The sequence below is a fragment of the Papaver somniferum genome, chromosome 10, assembly GCF_003573695.1.
Source record: "Papaver somniferum cultivar HN1 chromosome 10, ASM357369v1, whole genome shotgun sequence".
In the NCBI taxonomy this organism is placed as follows: domain Eukaryota; kingdom Viridiplantae; phylum Streptophyta; class Magnoliopsida; order Ranunculales; family Papaveraceae; genus Papaver; species Papaver somniferum.
The window spans coordinates 140631066-140642828 of record NC_039367.1 but is presented as its reverse complement, the minus strand read 5'-3'; the positions used below and the strand labels follow the sequence as shown (position 1 = coordinate 140642828).

Here is an 11763-nt window from a genome sequence, read left to right as displayed (position 1 = left end):
ACGGATAATTATACCCGTACCAGCTTGATTAGTATCATAGTTGAAAGATGCATCAATGTTAAATTTACGAAAACCCTGAAGGGGAGGTTTCCATCTAGAGATAATTTCAACATTAGCAGGAGGGGTATGTATATTATTGAAAGAATAATGAGAATGCAGATGATAACAAATTATATGCAAGGTCAGCAGGGTTGAGAGATACTTCCTGAAAGACAGAATCACATCTGTCTTTCCATAGAATCCAGGCCCCAATCATTAACTTATAGAGCATTTCCTTATCTGAACTGTAGGATTGATTAGAGAACCACTCTTCAACCCATTCAGAGAATGATGAGTAGTTAGCTACTATAACTTCAATATTGATGTTTAACAGCTTCCACATAGTCTTAGAGTGATCACATTCAAACATTAAATGTTCCATTGTTTCATCAGCCGAACCGCAAATGTCACACTGAGAATCCATTTCACTATTGTAGAAGGCCAACTTAACTCTTGTAGAATGAATTCCATGTATACACTTCCGTGCAAACAGTTTCAATCTATGAGCTATCTTGCATTTCCATAGTGTTTTCCAGGCAACTATGCTTGCCTTACCTGGTCCAACTAGCCCCGTTTTAAGGAAATGAAATGAAATGTAGGTCCAGGCCTCTTATTTGTACACAAATTTTAGAAATTGTGGGGCAAGTGGAGTGACCAATGTTAGAAATCCTCCGAATAAAAAAAAAGAACCAAATCCCGAAGAGTCCAGTAGAATATATAACAAAACCCTTTCTCCATGACCCATTTTCCACACACATTTTCTCTTCTACATTTCTTATTCATCCACGCTGAACCCTAAACGAGACGGTATCTAGGGTTCACTGGATCATCAGTTTCCTTCTGCTACCACCAGTTCTTCTTCTCAATCTCCCTCACCACCACCACCACCACCACCACCACCACCACCTTGATCTTCTTCATCTAAAAGGTAACTGATGAAGTCTGAATTATTGTTGATTTTGTTTGTCAAAGGTTAAATAGGCATGGGTATGCAGATTTATGTTCATTTTTTTATCTTCTTTGATGATGGATTTGATTATTGAATCGGTATTAGATGGGGTTAGGTTAGGATTTTATGGATTTGTCAATTTTAGCGTATGTTCTGATTTGTGCAATTTTTTTTTTCTTTTCAGGTTAAAATTGATTCACCCAACCAATGGATGAATCATGTGAAATGCCTGAGGCACAAAAAGGTGCAGGTGGAAAGACAATTGGTGCTTCACCTAAAGTACCCAAAACAGGTGAGGGTGCTACTTTAGGATATATATTCATATGGGGTTGATAGTTTAGGATTATGATTTTGTCATCTTTATTGTTTGTTCTAATTCTTATAGTTCATCTTTCTAGGCTTAAAGGTGGGATTACTTGAAGATGTTGCTCTATCAGCACCTCGTGATCTTGTTAAGGTGCGCTCTCATATCTTTGAGTCGATTTTTTATGTAAGAGTAATGTACTCAATTGAGTTGTATTGGACTCAGCAGTATGTTCACAACTTGTACTTACCTGTGTAGTTTAAATAGGCATGGTTGTGCACATTTATGTTCATTTTTATCTTCTTTGATGATGGATTTGATTATTTAATCGGTATTAGATGGGGATAGGGTAGGATTTGTCAAATTTAGATATGTTCTAATTTGTGTAAATTATTGAATCAACCCTATATGGATTCTCTTTTTCCAATATCAACTGTCAGGTCAAATACACGAGCCAACAATTTGTTTTTCTTACTACTGTCGGTTGTGAGAAACCGATGGTTCTTAACAGGTCAAAACCTTACAGCTGTTTGAATGGTTTTGAATCTTATTGAATCAATGGTGTGCGATGTGGCCCGAAATCGGACCAAGCCAAACCATATTCAGCCCTGATACATTGGCATGAAAATAGTGCATAATCTGTCTGGAATTGGGTATAGTGAAGTGAATGCTATCTGTTCACCATTGATCAATTGAGCAAACCCAAGCATTGGACTATATAATAATGAACTCAGTTGAATTGATTTGCTCTGTATTTTTATTTTGGGTTGCCGGTTCTCCTTTGTTCCAGACTCTGCCCCTTTCCTTTGTACACTCTCCTTTTTTGAATGCATTCAGAGGTTTGTAATGTGCTCAGCGGTGTGTTCTTAAGAAGTGCACGTGTGGACAGGAACCTAAGCATTTTATTTCTGCATTTTATGGCTGTAATGGTTTTAGTTTTGATATTCTTAGACATAGCCCACCTTGCTGTTATGGAAAAAGCGTTTATATAACAGATATCTGTGAATTGTAAACAAATCTTTCCTTTTCTTGGTCTTGGGTTACTATAACATTGCGAGTCAACTGCTTTATAAAGTCGAACAATAAAATTTTTGGTCAACGGGCATATAACCATTCATCGTTGGTTCAATGCAGGTTTCTATTTCAGGTGCAATGCCGGTTATGCCACCTCCAGCTACAAGTGAGGAACAAATGGCTTCGCCTGAAGTACCCATAAAAGGTTTAAAGGAGGAATTACTTGAAGATATGGCTACGACAACACCTCTTGATCTTGTTACATTAGGTTCTCATATCTTTTAGTTGATTTTTTTGAGGTATAATTCTGAAGATCAAAGCTTAGCACCTTAACACCAGCCTTATCAACATGAATTGTAGCTTTCTGAATCGATTTGTTTATTCCACCTCTTGGCTGGGTAAAGTATATTACTAGTAGCTATACATATGTTGAAAATAGCAAGCTCACAAGCTTAATGAATGAATTATAGGGTTTTTAATTGTTTATAACTCAAGTACTTACTTGGTAAGAGCATCTTGGTAAAGTCCGCATATTAAGTGTTACTTTTGTTGTTCAACATTGGTCAAAACAATTCTTCTAGGGTCTCGATTACAGAGGTTTTGTTATAGCTAAATATCTAATACAATGGCCAGAACAACTTGTTAATCATTATAATATGATACTGTAGTTATATAATAATATGAACTCTAGTGAAATTATTTGCCGTATGTTGGCCTGCTCTCCTTTCATGACAGCCCTTCGTTTGTACAGTCTCTGGTTTTTTTATGCGTTCAAAAGTTTCTCGCAATAAACAAAAACAGTAATGAACCCAATGCCACTTTCATAATCAATATGTTCATTGCTTGGGCTTATCTGTTTAGGCATGACCTCAACATTTTTTATTTCTACATTTCTTTACTGTAATGATTATACTTTTAATCATTTGCGTGAATCATAAACAGTCACAAATTATTGTTGCAGGGCACCACAATACTTAGTGGAGATTATGATTTTGGGATCCTTGTAGGTTATATGGTGCAAGTGGATCCGCGTGGTGTTGCAGGCGTGTCCGTGAGTATTTGATCAATAAGGTAAGTCTTTGCGAAAACTACTGGATTATCGAGTCATTGGATTATTTGTCGACAGATACTTGAAAACAGACACTGATATACACAACTCAAGTGTGCCATATTGGTGTTAAGTTGAAACTGCATTACAATCAGTCAACACTATAACCGTTGGGATAATGACTGATTTTAGCCAGGGTTAACCAAACGAAAACCCGATAATCCAATAATTCCGTATTTCATCAGTGTTCAGGTCTTTTATTATTTTGCATGAGTCTCTGTTCAACATAGGTTTCTCTTCAAAGAATATGTGGAACACAGATTTTATTTCATGTTGTGTGATATATCTTTTACCTTTTATATATGCAGATTGAAAAAAAACATAGGAAGGGGAGAGTTTTAACGTCAAGAAAGGGTGCAACATATGCAAAGAGGTTTCTTAATATCCCAGTGGAGGTGTTGAAGAATAATGTACCAGGAGATTATTTAGACTTTGATAAAATGATTTGTGGGGTAACACTTGGTATGTATGAGCCGAAGGAGGAAGTGAAGTCAAAGAAGCTACAGAAGTCAAGCAAGAAACATAAGTCTAATAAGAGAACACATGAAGAGGTTGAAGAAGAAGAAGGTCAGAAAGTGAAGTCAAAGAAGCTACAGAAGTCAAGCAAGAAACATAAGTCTAATAAGATAACACATGAAGAGTTTGAAGAAGAAGAGTCAGAAAGTGAACTCAAAGAAGATACAGAAGTCAAGCAAGAAACATAAGTCTAATAAGAGAACACATGAAAAGGTTGAAGAAGAAGAAGGTCAGAAATCTAAGTTTGATCCCTCACACTATTTTGCATCAACAGAATTTATTACCAAAAGAAGAGCAGGATTGTATTATATATGCAAGGACGAAGAAATTACTAAAGTTGAAAGATTTAAGGTTGATGGTCATGATGATGGCAAGGCTGAAAGTTATCTTGAAAGTAATTATGATCGTACTCATATTATGGACATTGCTGTTATGCATATGGAGGAAGCTATGGTTGAGGGTTGCGAGTCTGGACAAAGTGGAGGCATGATCACAAGTATGGTATCCCTAACTTGTAACTTGTTATAGACTTTTTTGCTGTTGTTTATTTAATTGGTTTAAAATTTGTTGCAGTTGATTGTATTGACCACAACAATACAATCACGAATGTCTGTGAGAAAGATATAGAACAATTGCGTCAGGAAAAGCTTCAACGAGATATAGCATTTTACGATGCTAATAGTAAAAGAACATCAAAACCTGTTTTAGGGAAGTACGACATAAGGGGGTAGACAAATGGTAAGTCGATTTACATTATATTTAAGTGGAACCTCTAGGTGTTAAATATATTGTGCTAGTTAGTTCAGTTTATATTTGTACACTGCATCTTCCCCAAACCCCAATAAGTTACTCATGCTTAAGATAATCTAATATGCGATTATGTTCCTGCTGGATGAAAAGAGCGAGTCTTGTGTTATTATTATGTGTTCTAGAGGGTGTTTACACTCTTATAGGTTAAGATCGACCAAAAAGAAATGTCTTGTGGAGAAAATTACTAGGAAGAATACATATTTCTTAGTTATTATACTAGCAACTTTATTTCTTCCGTCAAACGTAGCTCTCCACAGATCTGTCAAACCTTTTCTTGTCTAAATTCGTACTCTTACCTTTCCAGATGTTCTATCTTATAAATCTTGTTTCGCTTGTATCATTATTTTGTACAACGAGATCAGTATGGTGTACTGCTCGTCTAATTTGTGTCTCAAATGATATACTGCTCCCACAATATTAGTCTCAAATGGTGTCCTCTGGCTGTCTGTAACCAAGTACAGGAAAATATAACTGCAGTTCCACTACATGGAAGTTGTTCTTCCTCCCTAGTCGACTCAGCAATCATATTCCCAACTTGGTCGTTATTTCCTGCACTTACTTATCTCTGTCTTGGTTTAATCATATGTTTCTGGAAGTATTATATTGTTTTACCTAAACACTGACAGGCCAAACTAATATTGCCCTTTTGTCATTTATGAGCAGTTACAGAGATTGGGGGAGTTGATGAGCTGACTGTTGAAGACAATTGGAAGAGACAAATCAATCTGGGCTCTCACTGTTACCCTGTCAGAAATATGTTGTTTTGGTCAGTCAGCATTAGGTTCTATTGGTCGTATTTGTCTTATGTTATAATCTAGATTATTTTGTCCTCTACAGTTGTGGTTCTTCTATTAGGACCGGTTATGAACTTCTCTATATCTTGACTGGAAAGTTATAAACTTTGGTCTGTCTTTCTTGGAATCTTGTTAATGGACCAATTTTGTCTATGGTTAATTGTTTGGTATAGTGACCGATTGTGGTGATTTTGTACACCTTTAAACACATTATTGCAAGCAAGCAAACAAACAAGTTGAGCACCCTGCTGTTCTTTGAATTTCTGCTACCGTGATATATCCTGTTTGTATTGTAATCTTGAGAGTTGAAATCCTTGAGACTTGGAGCTGTAGAAATTGGAGATGAACCTTGCAAAGAGTGACATGCCTTAATCGATAGTTCGATTTCATTTAGGAAAAGTTATCAAACTCCAATTTCTTTTGCTGCCAAAGAATCGGTCACTTCACCCTCTCCGGATATTTCACCTGACAAATTGACTGCCTGTAAATTTACTTATATATAGTATTTTTTTTCTTTTACTACATCAACCCCAATTGTTTTTCTTCCCATTCCCCCCAGACATAACGAATATCCCAAATACATTTCTCTTCACTAAAAACCCTGGATTAATCGAGTTCTTCTTCTTCTTCTTATTCCCTTCCCCAAACCCTAGATTCCGTAATTCAATTTTATTTATTTTTTAGGTGAACGACAATGGCGCTCATGTCTCCACTTTGTTAGGGTTCTAAACCTTTACACTGGATATAAGCTGCGAAGAACTAAAAAAACAAGGATAAAACTCTTTGTCCTGGGGTTAGCAGTTTCTGCCTTTCGTAACGAATTGAATAAACTTCTTATAATTGATAACTGATAAGTTACAAGCTTAGGATCGAGCTATATATAGTTGAATAAACTTGATAAGCAAGCAAACTAACTAAAGAAACATGTTAAACTAGGAAACTGAATGCTAACTGTGTAAGGAAAACAAATACCAACAAATAAGCTAAGTGTAATAGAGGAAACAGGGGTTGGCACCGCAACATCCCACCTTGCTTAAAACAAGGCTTGTCCTCAAGCCTCTAACTGTGGAATGCGTGCAACAAGATCATAAGCATCTTCCCAAGTTGCATCATCTCTGGAATGACCCTTCCATTTGATCAACCACTTTGTAGTAGCTCTGTTTCCCTTCTTATACATCTGTCTGTCCAAAATTTCTTCTGGCTCCCATTTATCATAATCAATAATGGCAGGCAATGAGGCTTCAACAGCAGAAGTAGTGCCTAACTTCAGTTTTAATTGAGATACATGAAAAACTGGATGTATTCTACTAGTGCTAGGAAAGTCCAGTTTATATGCCACAGTTCCAATTCTCTCAAGAACTTTAAATGGACCATAAAAACGGGGTGATAGCTTTGAAAAAGACTGATTAGAAATTGTTATCTGTCTGTAAGGTTCGAGATGTAGATAAACAAAATCACCAACTGAAAACTGTCGTTCAGTTATATGAGAGTCAGCATATTTCTTCATTCGATCTTGTGCAACAGACAAATGATACTTTAACAACTTGATTGTGTGATCTCTGGCACGTAAGTTCAAATCCACATCATGCACAGGGGTTGATCCAGGTAACTAAGCTGAAATTACTGGTGGAGGGTGGCTGTAAAGAGCTTCATATGGAGTCATCTTAATGGCAGAGTGATAGTTGGTTTTATACCACCACTCGGCCCAAGCTAACCACTTAAACCAATCTTTTGGTTTCATTCCTGCAAAGCATCAAAGATAACACTCCAGTGTACGATTTGTCACTTATGTTTGGCCATCACTTTGCGGATGATAAGCTGAAGTCTTGCATAGTTATGTGCCCTGCATTGTAAAATAAGCTTCCCAGAAATTACTCATGAATATAGGGTCTCTATCACTTGTGATGGTCTTTGGCATTCCATGTAGACGCACTACCTCGCGCACAAATACATCAGCTGTGGTGCTTGCAGAATATGGATGAGATAATGTAACAAAGTGCGCATATTTGGTGAGACGATCAAAAACTACCAAGATGGAAGTCTTACCATGAGAAAGTGGAAATCCGTCTATGAAATCCATAGAGATGTCAATCCAAACATCAGAAGGAATCGGAAGAGGACTTAAAAGGCCAGGAGGAGCCACAACTTCTGTTTTATTACGTTGACAAGTCTCACAATGTAAAATAAATTCCTTAATTGAATGCTTCATGCCAGACCAGTGAAAATTGTGCTGCAGTCGATTGAAAGTTCTCAAATAACCAGAGTGACCACCCAATGGAGTAGAATGAAAATCATGGAGAAGTTTTTTACACCATTCTGAAGAAGAAACAATCACAATTCTTCCTTTATTACGAAGCATACCATTTAAGTAAGAATAATGACGTTTATTATTAGGGTTGAGTTGCAACTGATTAATTAATTCCCGTAAAGTTGGATCATTATGACATTCCGCAATAATGTCATCTACGCCAGAGAAAATGGGTGCAGTTATTGCCAATAATTGTGGATTAATAAGTCGAGACAAAGCATATGCAGCTTTGTTTGTTTAGCCACTGCGATAAATGATTTCATAATCATATCCCAATAATTTGAAACCCACTTCTGTTGTTCAATGGAAGAAAGACGTTACTCCAAAAAGTATTTCAAACTTCTATGATCTGTATAAATCTTGAAATGTCGACCAAGCAAATAGGGTCTCCACTTATTTACTGCAGAGACAATAACAAGCATTTCTTTGTCATAAACAGATAAGTTGAGATTCTTACCAGATAAGGGCTTACTGTAAAAAGCTACAGGTCGTGCAGATTGCATTAATACAGCACCAATACCACCACCATAAGCATCACACTCTAGATAGAATTCTTTTGAAAAATCAGGTAGTATAAGAACAGGCGTAGTAGTTAAAGCATGTTGTAGTGATTTGAAAGCAACAGTTGCTTCTTCTGTCCATTTAAATGCATCCTTCTTAAGAAGTTGAGTTAAAGGAGCACTAATTTTCCCAAAATCCTTCACAAATTTTCTATAATAGCCATCCAAGCCTAGAAAACCTCTAAGTTATTTGACTGTTGAAGGAATCTTCCAAGAAAGAATGCATTCTATCTTCTCTGGTTCGACGAAAACACCATCAGACGAAATTACATGGCCTAGGTAACCAACATACTTTTGTGCAAAAGTACATTTGGATTCCTGAACAAATAATTTGTGCTGTCTTAAGATTTCAAACACCATCTCTAGATGTTGAATATGAGTATCATAATCCTTACTATATATCAGAATATCATCGAAGAAAACCAACACAAACTTGCGTAAGTGAGGCCTGAAGGTTTCATTCATTAAACTCTGAAAAGTTGCTGGAGCATTGGACAACCCAAAGTGCATGACCAGAAATTCATAATGGCCATCATGCGTACGGAAAGCTGTCTTTAGAACATCGGCTTCATGAATGAGAATATGGTAATAACCTGATCGTAAGTCCAGCTTGGTAAATAAATATGCACCATACAATTCATCCAATAATTCGTATACGACTGGGATTGGATAACGATCTTTGATGGTTATCTTATTAAGAGCACGGTATTCTACACACATGCGCCACGAACCGTCTTTCTTTCGAACCATAAGAATACGTGAAGAAAAAGTACTAGAACTAGGCCTTATGAACCCATCTTGTTGCAGTTCAGCTACTATTTTCTCAATTTCATCTATCTGAAAGTGTGGATACCTGTATGGACGTACATTCACAGGTCCAGTTTCTGGTAGTAAAGAAATTTTATGATCTTGAACACGTTCTGGAGGCAGTGATGTTGCAGTAGAAAAAATATCACTGAAATTTGATAGCAGCTGTTGAACTTCAGGCGACAATGATTGTTTGGCGGCAGAAGTATTTAATGCAACTAGTTCTAACAGAAATCCATAACTCTCAGTAGATAATAAACGTTGCATGGAAGATACATACATAATCATTATAGATGATTATTTATTGCCAGTTAATGTTATGACAGTGTGTTGAATGCTGAATTCCATTGTCAATTTTCCGAAATCCCAAGTAATATCTCCCAATGTTCGCAGCCATTGGATTCCCAAAACCGCATCACAAGCACTAATATCTAGCAGATGGAAATCAATATGAAAAACTGTACCTTTCAAGTTGATAGGGATAGTGCAAATACCCTTAGTTTCAAGATGACCACCATTACCCACTGTTACTCGTAAAGCATCAGTAGTAGAAGAAACCACAAAGCCACATTGCTTACCTATGCTAGGATGCAAAAATTTATGCGTAGATCATGAATCCAAAAGGATTGTGAGGGGTCTAGCTTCTGCATATCCAGTAATTCGCATTGTATTAGGAAATGTAGAGCCTAAAAGTGAGTTCAAAGAAATAGCTGGGGGTAATCATGAGACTTAAGAACACTTAAGCAACCATTTTTCGAGAAATGTTTCCTAAAACCAGAGCTACACCCATATGGAACCTTCAAATTTCTCATCCTATTATAAAATATATCATTTTCCTTGTCCTTTTGGTAGTATGGTGCTGGTAGAAGGATCGTTTTCCAATTTGTCTCTTGTGGATGCAATTCTGGTCTTATTCTCATACTCTTCAGATCGTCACGGGATTTTATACCGTCATTTTTTTTGAACTTGATCTTCAACATAGTACCAATGATACTCTCGCAAATATTTTTTATATAACATCAATATTGTGCCGTGGTAATAAATACTAGGAAGATATATGGAAAAAACCTAACACTAGTAACTTTATAAAGAAATAAAAGATCAGACATTTAATCAATGTGATAGTTCTAATATCATGATGTTTGAATCTTAGGTAAGTATATATGTCTAAATGATTTGAGGTTTAGGCTCCCTTGACTTGGTAAGGCTGCAGCTCTGACTTGGTAACCAAAGGAAATGATTTCAAGTGAAAAAACTTATGAACTTAAAAAAAAAACTGAACCACTTATAACAACCAGGCAAACATAACTCCGAAGGAAAGAAAAGGATGAATGTTGAGACATAAACTGAACACAATATTGACGATGAAGCTAAAGAAAACATATGGAAGATAGTCTTGGTACGTAATTGATAACTCTTTAACTCTTTTCATTAGTCAACAATTATTTAATTCATAGTGTATTCTAATTCAAATTATTTAATTTTATTTGTAAAACCGATTCATTGTTCCTGAGCGTTACAAAGACTATTATTTCAGCAAAATGGTAACTTATCTTAGAGAAGCAAGGTCAAGGAAAGTTGGTTTGGTACTCGACGCTTTGGATCATCTCCAAGGGGAAGAACAAAAGAAACGGTTGGAGAATTTAATGCCCAGGACCATGACAGTTAGGGAGTGGGAAGAGTTTGTGAAACATGTAGACTCTATTGAATTCAGAGTAAGTAATTTCTATTATATAGAATGACTATTTATTTGTATTAAAAAATTTAAAGTCTGTCAAATGATTTTTTTATTTTTCTATTCAGGTCAGAAGAATAAAAATGCAAGAAAATCGTTCAAAACACACCACCCCACATACCATAAATCGAGAAGGTTACACGCGATTGGAGGTGAAATTGGTATTTTCTACACTCTTGATATTCACCACGTGAAAGCTATTGCATCGTTAAAAATATAATTGTTTGTTAGATGTAACATTGACCTAAAGGCAGATTGTAAAGGTTGATTTCTGGTCTTTTAATTGATATTAACCCCATTTAGATGCTTATGCAATTTCGTGTAGGTTGATCTTTGTCCTTTTAACTGGTTGTGGATTGTAAAGTCGTTTATGATGGATCATTTCATAATTCAGACCACGACCCGTGGTTTCGACTTTATAAATAGCTGTAATATGTGAAATTCCGTGAGTCACACATAGAATTTGGTAGGCTGGTGCACTCACATGAAGATATTTGTAATTTGGTTTACTCCTGTGTTTATCTCCCATATCTATATGAATGTTCGGAAGTTCATATCACTTGGAACCAAGTGCTACAAACATTTACTTACATGCTTATACACAAACCTTTACTAACATTGGGTTCCAAAGCATATATGAGTAGTTATCCAATCTTGGTCATGCTAGTGGCTTATTCATGAAGTATATGAAGTTCTTTATGAAGTTTTATCTTAGAAATATTCCGAGTTTCTTCTTAGCATGTATCAAAAATTTAATACCATGTTGTTATACTATTATTGATGACTGTCATGTATTAATACATTTATTTGACAGCAAAA

The 11763-nt window shown here is 36.0% G+C and overlaps 1 long non-coding RNA gene across 1 annotated transcript; it reads left to right on the top strand.

Annotated features, from left to right (window-relative positions):
* The first annotated feature begins 757 nt into the window (after positions 1 to 757).
* On the top strand, positions 758 to 5777 carry LOC113317144. Its single transcript, XR_003343279.1, has 8 exons — positions 758 to 967; positions 1173 to 1280; positions 1387 to 1445; positions 2427 to 2605; positions 3268 to 3377; positions 3723 to 4426; positions 4504 to 4668; positions 5404 to 5777. It is a non-coding gene; the product is annotated as an uncharacterized LOC113317144 (long non-coding RNA).
* Positions 5778 to 11763: the final 5986 nt, after the last annotated feature.